General features: G+C 40.1%; 1 long non-coding RNA gene across 1 annotated transcript; it reads right to left on the bottom strand.

The window, feature by feature from the left end:
* Positions 1–3,350: 3,350 nt before the first annotated feature.
* Positions 3,351–9,947, bottom strand: LOC119889389. The gene is made up of 5 exons (XR_005442047.1): positions 9,869–9,947; positions 9,651–9,754; positions 6,561–6,648; positions 4,997–5,042; positions 3,351–4,622 (listed from the first exon to the last, which is right to left on the bottom strand). It is a non-coding gene; the product is annotated as an uncharacterized LOC119889389 (long non-coding RNA).
* Positions 9,948–10,508: the final 561 nt, after the last annotated feature.

Genomic DNA, 10,508 nt, shown 5'->3' with positions numbered 1-10,508 from the left:
CTTGATTTTTTATTGATAAAGAACATGAATCCCAAACTACAGTCAATGTAAACATTACACAATGGAGTTGAATCAAAACATTTAAAAACATTTAAATACTAAATCTCTTAACATCTCTCCTTAAAAAACTCTTAATTAGGCTATAACAATATCTTAATAATCAACTAAAAACACAGAATAAATTGCAAGTTAACATAAAACATAGATCACAATAAACAGCTTGTTTCATTTATTTATGTTGTCATTTTTTTCTTCATTTGGGGGCAGCCATCCACTAGTCCTAGTCAGTGTTTTGGCATATAACTGCAGCAGCTTCACGGGTTATGACAAATTCTTTCCCTTCTGAGGTAATATTCACCTGTGATGCTGTGTGAAGTTTTTATCATGTAAGTAGTGAGCAAATTGTCAAAATTATTATGTTGTATTGTTAAATTTGAACTCATTGCCATTACTTGTGTGGAATATACATCCATCCATCATCAACTGCTTACCCTGTGTACAGAGACGTGGGGGGCTGGAGCCAATACCAGCTGACATCAGGTGCAAGGCTGGGTACACCCTGGACAGGTCACCAGTCCATTGCAGGGCCACACATAGACGAACAACCACTCACACCTAAGGACAATTTAGGGTCCAATGTCCGCATGTCTTTGGATGGTGGGAGGAAGCCGGAGCACCCGGAGAGAACATGCAAACTCCACACAGAAAAGCCGGGGAAACTGGGGTTTGAACCCACGACCTTCATGCTGTGAGGCGACAGTGCTAACCATGTTGCTGTATCAACAGACAACCTGCTTGGGCGTTGTCACTAAGTGGATGAAAATAAAATAAAAATGGAAGGTGTCCTGTTCTTCAGCACCCTTTTGTTGTTTGATTATATACACGTCGACCTAACCCTGCCACAAGACACTGCTTTGACAGTGTCGTGTGATGGCATGTGATATCAGCAGGAGTACACACAGAAACATTTCACATGCAGTAACGTTTTTACTAGTAAATGCCACATAGTTTTAACCATGCTAGTGGCTATCTTTTTCTGCCTGCCCTTTAGTGTTCAATGTGTAGCATACAGCTCTGAAAAGAGCTCTGCCTCCACTATCTCCCTCTACTCTTCAATGGCTCCTTTCCACCTGTCCTCACTCCACTTGTTATACAGGTGCGGGTCATACAATTAGAATATCATCAAAAAGTTGATTTATTTCAGAAATTCCATTCAAAAAGTGAAACTTGTGTAATGTATACATTCATTCCACACAGACTGATATATTTCAAGTGTTCATTCCTTTTAATTTTGATGATTATAACTGACAACTAATATAACTAATATTATGAAAAGGTTCAATATTGAAGACACCTGGTGCCACACTCTAATCAGCTAATTAACTCAAAACACCTGCAAAGGCCTTTAAATGGTCTCTCAGTCTAGTTCTGTAGGCTACACAATCATGGGGAAGACTGCTGACTTGACAGCTGTCCAAAAGACGACCAAGACACAAAAGGTCATTGCTAAAGAGGCTGGCTGTTCACAGAGCTCTGTGTTCAAGCACATTAATAGAGAGGCAAAGGGACGGAAAAGATGTGGTAGGAAAAAAGTGTACAAGCAATAGGGATAACCGCACCCTGGAGAGGATTGTGAAACAAAACCCATTCAAAAATGTGGGGGAGATTCACAAAGAGTGGACTGCAGCTGGAGTCAGTGCTTCAAGAACCACCACACACAGACGTATGCAAGACATGGGTTTCAGCTGTCGCATTCCTTGTGTCAAGCCACTCTTGAACAAGACACAGCGTCAGAAGCGTCTCGCCTGGACTAAAGACAAAAAGGACTGGACTGCTGCTGAGTGGTCCAAAGTTATATTATCTGATGAAAGTAAATTTTGCATTTTCTTTGGAAATCAAGGTCCCAGAGTCTGGAGGAAGAGAGGAGAGGAACAGAATCCACGTTGCTTGAAGTCCAGTGTAAAGTTTCCACAGTCAGTGATGGTTTGGGGTGCTATGTCATCTGCTGGTGTTGGTCCACTGTGTTTTCTGAGGTCCAAGGTCAACGCAGCCATCTACCAGGAAGTTTTAGAGCACTTCATGCTTCCTGCTGCTGACCAACTTTATGGAGATGCAGATTTCATTTTCCAACAGGACTTGGGACCTGCACACTGTGCCAAAGCTACCATACCTGGTTTAAGGACCATAGTATCCCTGTTCTTAATTGGCCAGCAAACTCGCCTGAACTTAACCCTATAGAAAATCTATGGGGTATTGTGAAGAGGAAGATGTGATACGCCAGACCCAACAATGCAGAAGAGCTGAAGGCCACTATCAGAGCAACCTGGGCTCTCTGTTCACTGATGCATGTTAAATATAAAGTGTGTTACTGGTGTTGATGAACACGTGCACTAGTGTTTTTCAATGTAACAGGCTGGAGGATGTACAGAATTTCTCTCAGTCGCCTTTGGAGAACCGGGTCTGTATTTTGATTAGTCACTAAACTATGACACAACAAGGTAATCATTGTGTTACAGTCAAACGACGCTTGCACGGGTATTTTCTGAATATACTCCTTCAATGGCTCCTTCAACCTTGTTTAATAAGGATTTGCATTTACAAATTAAAACGTCGAAATGGTGTTCACTCTTGTGTAAGAAAACATGAGGCCATTACCTAAAACTCAGGCATCAAATGATGCAACTGATGTATCTTTGACATGACAACTTGCCAGATTAACAACAGCAGCAGTCATTTCCTGAGCATAGGGTTTTTGGAGAAGACAGAAATAGCTGCTTCATGTTTTATTTAGCAGACAGCAGACAGACTGCCAAACCTGATCTGAGTTAAATGCACTGCACGTAATTAAAGAAGGAGGGGAAACGTCTTGAGCAGCTGCCAAATGACTGGGGCTCTCGAGTACATTTGGAGATAAAATGCAATTTTTTTTAAAAGGGCTGAATTGTGGGCCTAGTGCACTTTTGTGATGTACTTTCCTTTTTTATCAGAAAGAACATGATGTGTTGATTTAATTTCAGTCTCAAATTGCATTCACTCTCGTGCGGGTTAAACGGCAGCTCTGGCACTGCTGTTGTGCCACAGTAAAGATTGTTTTGTAGAAGCCTGTGTTGTTTTGTGCTTTTTCAGAAGATGTATTTAGTATCACTGGAAGAAGAAAATCTTGGCAGAGTGACTGAATGACAATGAATTTTGTTTAACTAACGCTAATTTCCAAAAATTGTTATGTAATGTGACTTAACTCATTTGAGAAATCAGATACAGACTCCTGGTAGCACTGATGAAGGTGAAAGATGCTGTGTCGTCAGCAAACATTGTTCAGTTCAGTTCATTATTGCCGTGAATATTTCATTCCAACAATGTCACCAAAGCAGTTTGCAAGAAAATCAGAAAGGTTTATAATTACATTGATTCTGTTCTGCAAAGTGCTGCATGCTGGAGACCACATATTTAGCATTGCACTATTGTCGGGTTCACAATGGAGAGTTAAAAAAAAAAGAGAAAAGATTAAAGTCGAGGAGTGGAATGACGTGAAATCTTCTTTTTTTTAAGACACGTATTTTTTTCCTCGTCAAACCGGGTGCCTGCATTACCCACAATGCATCTCAGATTGTGAGTATGTGATGCTGGTAGCGGCTAATGTAGCAAGTGACATCACACTTTTTGTCATACCTTGCACAGTTCTGAAAAGGGCTTTATATGCAGTAAAACTGTAAAATTCTCTTTTAATGCAGAGCTTCTGGGTTCTGTTTGATTTAGGTTTCTTAATCAATTTGAGCTTATTTTATTCTTGTATATGACATCAGCCTCTTTGTCCTGGTCCCAATCACCTTCTCCTAACTAACTTCATCACTCTAATCTAATTATTTCAATCAGGAGAGACTTCATTATGAGTGAACAAATATTTCATTGACATGTGCATAATAAAGATGAGACACCGTTGTGATGTTATCATATTTTAAGGTGGTAGGGAAGCCATGAGTAGTATTGGATCTCCCCTGATGAAGACTAGACACTGTTGGCGCAGGGATGGCTGAAGATCTGGATGTGATGAGAAATGGAGTTTGATTGACACCCTTTGCAATGCTTGTGCATTATTGGCCCTGAAAGATCAACACCCACCCTCTCACAAACACACACACACAATCACACTCTTACTGTCCTTCTCCAGAACAACAATGCCTTTTTTAGTGTTTCTTCTGGCTTTTTACTGCTTTTTCATGTCATCTGCTCATAAACAAGCAATTTCCATACAACTTTGCTAAAATAGCAAAATAAATAAATTTAAGTGAAATGAGTCCTAACCCACTGCCTTCTTTCCTCTGCTGCTCATTTGTCATTTCAGCACTTGGTGTGATAAAAGGGTTAAGTTACTCTCATTAAACGCTGCCTAGCTCACCCATGAACCAGAGTCATCAGGGAGCCACAACCTTGTCTGACCTGCTGCAGGGTGAGGGGAGGGAGTGCTGTGAAAATGCAGACCTCTCTTGCCTCTGCAACCTTGCCAAGCCCTCCCTCGATGGTGAACGTCACTGTGAGGACTGGAAACAGGATGGGCAGCTCGCTGTGATTAGCCTGCAGCTCCATAAAGTCCCAGTACAGCGGGGAGGGGGGCCTGAGCTATACTGCAATGATCAAAATTACAAGGAGAGCTATGAAACACATGCAAGTCACAATGTAAAGTAGGGCTGCATGTAATTCATATTTGAATTGTCAATTGACCTGATTATTTTCTCGATTAATCCATTAACCGCCTTATCTAGAGAATAATATAGTGAAATACTCCACTGTGATCTCTTCAAATGTGTTGTTTAGTCCAAACCCAAATAGGCTATATGCAGTTTATATGTAAGACAAAGAAAGCAGTAGCCTTTCTCAATTATCAAAACGTTTGCCAATGATTTTTCAGATCTTTGACTAATTGAATCAGCTCTATAATGTAAAACATTAAATCAACAAATAAACTAAATCAATAATATGCAGGAATGACATTTCCTACTTCTCAGGACTCCAGTAAAAGCAACTTCCACCGGCATGCACCAGCTCTGTGAATAATAAAATAACATAATGATAACACTATATAATAAGCAATACAAAAGCCTGCACAATGATAGCTATTTTGACACAAACAGAGGACGAACACAGAATTGCATCATCAGGAATGAAATGTGTTTTAATACAACATCCTGAAAAATATAAAATCTACCTTTTGAGAGAAAAGGTAATATTACTTTTTTTTAAAGCACAAGAGCCTTGATCTTCAGTCCTGGCCCAATGACCAAAGTGCACCTATGACTGTCTAATCTATCAACTATTAGGCCTACACTGAATTTACCCACAACCAGGGCTAATAGACAAGCTATACTCAGCAAAAAGAAATGTCCTCTCACTTACAACTGCTTTTATTTTCATCTCAACATGTGTTAGTATTTAGATGAACATAAAAAGATTCAACAATTAAGACATAAACTGAACAAATTTCCACAGACATGTGAGCAACAGAAATGGAAAAATGTGTCCCTAAATAAAAGGGGCGTCAAAATCGAAAGTATCAATCGGTATCTGGTGTGGCCCTGTGGTTCTGTGCAGGTGTTGTTACATGTGGTCTGCCACTGCGAGGACTATCAGCTGTCCTTCCTGTATCCCTGTAGTGCTTTCTTAGCTGTCTCACAGTACAGACATTGCAATTTACTGCCCAGGCAGCATGCCTCCTTGCAGCACGCCTAAGGCACATAAATGAGAAGGGACCCTGCACATCTTTCTTTTGGTGTTTTTTAAAGTCAGTAGAAAGGTTTATTTAGTGTTGTTATTTTTTATAGCTGTGTCCTTAATCGCCTACTGTCAGCATGCTGTTAGGGTCTTAATGGCAATTCCACAGGTGCATGTTTGTTGATTGTTTATGGTTTACTGAATAAGCATGAAAAACATTGTTTACACCCTTTACAGTAAAGTCCTTATGATATTTACAGAATTACCTTTAAAATACAGTGTCCTGAAAAAGGGATGTTTATTTTTTATGCTGAGTTCATATTAAAAGACACCATAATGCCCCCACATAAATTAGAAATCGGGCAGCAGGGGGCACCACACAACAACATTTGAAAATACCATGAGCCTTATAACACTTCAAAGATGGTTTTATTCTCATTGATTCCAGGTTGGACTGTCAAGCTTAATTTAGAGTCAGTACACCATGATAAGTCAAAAACCTGACGCCAGATCAGTTGGTTGCCCACTGCTGAGGCCGCAGAGGTTTTTCATGCTGAGGTTCTGGATATTTCTGAACCATTTAGATAGAAATATGCACAAATGCAGTGAGCAGAGGTTCATGCTCCTTGCGGGCTTCTAGCTACAAAGGAACAAAGGCTGATGGTGGCATGATGAATTCTACGATACTGATAAAAATCTACTTTCATAAAAATGTACAAAAGAAAAAAGACAGAATCACACTGAAACTACAGTGAAACCTGTCTGACAGGACTCTGACGGGTGAGAGCTGTTGAAGGAGCGCTCAATGAGATACAGTGAGGGAGAAACTGCAAAGGAAGACAAAGCAAACCTACATGCACGCTGGATGACAGCGCTGGGAAGGGAGGTTTTCTGAGGTAAAGGAGTCATCCTTTTTCACACAGTGTCATGCTGAAACCAAACCTGTCAGAAAGAGAGAAAAGAGTACAAAAAATTGCACACTGCAGCAGCTTCTTACTGACAACAAAGATACCAAAGACAAACTAAAAATGTATTCTTGAAGGGAGGGGGATCTACCAAGAAATGCAGAAAAATATGACTAATTACCTCTAATCATTAGAAATAAATGCATGCATCATTGCCTGTCACAGCGTGATGTGGGGTGTCCACATCACGCTGTGACAGGCAATGATGCATGTAATGTAATTAAATAATATTTAACTTGTTAAGTGTTCAGTCAAAAAAAATAGAGCAATTACCTAACAGCCTTCAGTGAGAAACAGAAAGTTAAAAGTTAAGTAACCAATATTTTTGTTGAAATTAGTAATTGAAGTGGATTAGTCATCTCATTTCATGCTCATTTTAAGAAGCGGGAGCTCTGAGGTCACACTCCTGGAAGAAAAAAAGGCAGACTGACAAGGATTTTAAGTTAAATCAATTAGCTTGACTTTATGTGTAACCTCCCCAAAATTACTTGTGGAATAAAGTGGGACACTGTGAGAAAGGAAGCTGCACAGTGAGAGGAGATGAGAGGCAAAGCAGTTGATTTAGCAGTTTTTTTAATAAGATAAGATGAAGCTTTAACTGATTTTTGGAGTTTTCTATGATTAGACACTAACTGTGTGTTTTGGACCTCATACATAAAAAAATACTCAAGAGTCAACTCTAGCTGCTCTGTAAAGCTGCACTGAGGCACAGCTAAATGCTAGCATGAGACATGTTCACAATGACAATGCTAACATCCTATACAACATAGTTTAGCATGTTAGCATGCTAACATTAGCTAATTAGCAGTAAACAAAAAGTACAGCTGAGGCTGATGGGATTGTTAGTTTTGCATGTATTTCGTCATGAACCAAAGTTTAAACTTAAATCTGACCTGATGACTATAGTGCCTTAATCTTGAGGAATCACTCAAGGTTCATCCTGAAGAGGATATGAATATGTGCAGCCTGCTAAATTTTATGATAATCCATCCAGTAGCACCATTTCAGTCAAAACCACAAATGTGATCTTGTTGGTGGTGTAAAAGTAAGAGGATCATTAAAGTCTTTATGATTCAGACAGAATTAGCTATTAGCTCCAGACTCTAGGAACCATGAATAGTTGCTGAGATTTTTAAGTCTTGACAAAAGTGGTGGGCCTAACGATGAACAGACCGACATTGCCATCCATAACGCCATGCCGCTAGCATGGCTAAATATAACCAGAAAAAGCAAGAGGCTTATGATTAGCATTCCAACACTAGAGGCTGTTGTGGTAGAAAATGTGGGAGTCAGAGTTTTATCATATTCATTTACTCCCTCGTTACTGCCCACTGCTCTGCCACTTGCTCTACAAACACACCCACACACTGCAAAAGAGATACTGTTAAAGTAAAAATGGCGGTAGTGATTATTATTTTCCCAACAGACAAAGCTAGTGGGAGGTAGTGGGACGTATTGATACAGGTGCGTTGATTCACTGATTAAAGTTAATTAAACCCTTTCTCAATGAAAAGCTTTGGTGTTCTGCTGTCTACCTGACCTCCAAATTTAATAAATAAAGAGCAAAAAAGTGCAGCATAAGGGCTGTTTGCACTACAGAAATGAGACAGTAGAGCAGACAGACAGAAAAGGAAGTCCTCCTCACTGACCTTCACTCAACCTTAAACACAGGGAAGGAAATTACACCAGCCACCAGCCAAACTCTTGACCATGGGTGACAGGCAACTGGCCAGAAATCATTTTAAATTTTCTAAAATATTCTGAAAGCACACTCACCTTTTCAGAAATAGTACACTAGAGTTGCATTAATTTGAAACCACATCATTTGTACTTACTGTGTTTTACACATCCAAGTCTATTTGCAGGTCTTGGGGAGTACTACAGCATACTGTATGTGAATAAACTTGTGGAAAGCCTTTTGTGGCTCCAGGGCAAAGTGCGTGCCTCAAGTGATGTCACTTGAGTGAGTGTCGGTTGGAGCGCAACACTACAAGTTTAAAAAAGAAAACAATCTTGGCATGTGGAGTAAGAAAGAAGTGAGCTTACCAGACCTCTTTAGCCCGCTCCTTATCTCTGCTTGAGGCTAGCAGCTTGAGGCTACATTAGCCACTACTATACAGGCTGTGCCATAATTTTAGTATAAGTTTCAGTTATGTGGCTTGTTTGTCCCTATACCACAGACCTATCAGGACAGACTTTTTACCCAATCCCTCGTTTCTCACATTTCTCTGGCACGTGTAACCTATAGCACTTTTAAGGCACATAATACAGTAACTTTCAGACTGGAAAATCCACTCGTTATTCTGTTGAGTTTTCTCATCTAAAATCAGCACTTAGCATGACAAAAAAAACAGTTAAAATAATGTCCATGTAGAGGATGAATGTAACCTATCAGCTGATTTGGCCTGTGAATGAAGCTTGCTTGTTTCTTGTCTCGCTCGGAGAGATAAAGGAGAGAAAGTGGCAGACAAGCCCATTATTCCTTAGAGGACAAAATTGGAGGCTTGGGACAAAGATGATGGCGGTAGTGCGGCCTCAAGGACAGATTTTTAAAAAGGCGGGGGGGTTTGGGGCTCCTGCTTGTTTACCATCGACTGACTGTTTTGAACAGGTTCAGACTGAAATAAGAGGGGAACAAAACCTGCTTCTTCTAGTTTAACAGAGTATATGATTGATTTGTGAGAGAGAGTAGGACGTTTATTAGTTGTACTGACCTTTGCTCCAAAGGCAGCAAGGATCTCCTAATTTTATCTAGTAATTTATCATTTTATAATTGATCAGTTTATTATTTCATCTTCTTTCTGGCATTCAGCATGTTTTGTCAGGATACGTTGCTTTCTTAATGACCCTGAGTCAATATTGTGCAAAAAAAAAAAACCTAACAAAAAATATTATAGCAGAATTTGACAAACGTCTTTTACTCTAAGCCTGCTCTTGTTAAGGTCAGAGGCTTGCAGGCAATCAATACTTGGCAGTTACCTCTCAATCTATCGCTCTGGAGCCCAATCAGCCAAGCACCTGGCCCGATGCACTTGATGGCTTGAAGCAAAGGACGACAGAAAGGTGAACAGCTAACTCTACAGCTGAAAAATAAGACATGGACTGATTATAGAGAGAGAAGAAAATGCATGAGCACATGTTTTATAATTGCGAGTAAGAGGGGAAGACAAGGAGAGGACAAAAAGGATTACAGTCACCTCTTCTATTATCACAATGACTGCAGCGTCCTCCAGTCGTGCCTGATAGAGAATCTGGCTCAGCTCTGAGCTCCATAACACACTGGCATCGTACTGTTAGCTACCACACACACATACACAATAAAACAACAGCTCAAAGACTTCATGTGTTTGAGTTTAGCTGTAGTCTGAAGAGAAGCTGAAAAGACATGACTTCTTTTCACTGGGCTCCATTCAAACCACGTTAATCATTCATTTCCACTGGTAATCATGAAAACAACAACATTTTCTTTGTGTGTTCAGAGGTTATTGTTTGTGACACAGTGCGGTCTATTCATGATAGCTGTGACTGCAGTCCTAGCATGCACCGGCCTGCAGCCAGTGTGTGTGGAGCGCTGCTGTGGGCAAAACAGGAGAGAATAATTAAAGAAAAGATGAGGGAGGGAGAAGAAGTGTAAAAAGAGAAAAGGTTTTAAGCCACACCAGCAATGTGGCTCTGGGGATGTTGGTCAGTCCATGACTTTGGTTTAGACAGAAACATCACAACAACTGATTGATTCTTGTCATTTATGACCACATACCTGCAAAAATAATGACATTCTCATCACACCCTCACCTGTCCAAAGTGCTATTAGCTTTAGTCAGCATGCTAACATGCTTA

The sequence above is a fragment of the Micropterus salmoides genome, unplaced genomic scaffold, assembly GCF_014851395.1.
Source record: "Micropterus salmoides isolate LMB-PRFRI ecotype aquatic unplaced genomic scaffold, ASM1485139v1 Ms_hic_scaffold_10, whole genome shotgun sequence".
Taxonomy (NCBI): domain Eukaryota; kingdom Metazoa; phylum Chordata; class Actinopteri; order Centrarchiformes; family Centrarchidae; genus Micropterus; species Micropterus salmoides.
The sequence above is the reverse complement of the archived record's forward strand: the minus strand, read 5'-3'. Positions and strand labels throughout refer to the sequence as shown.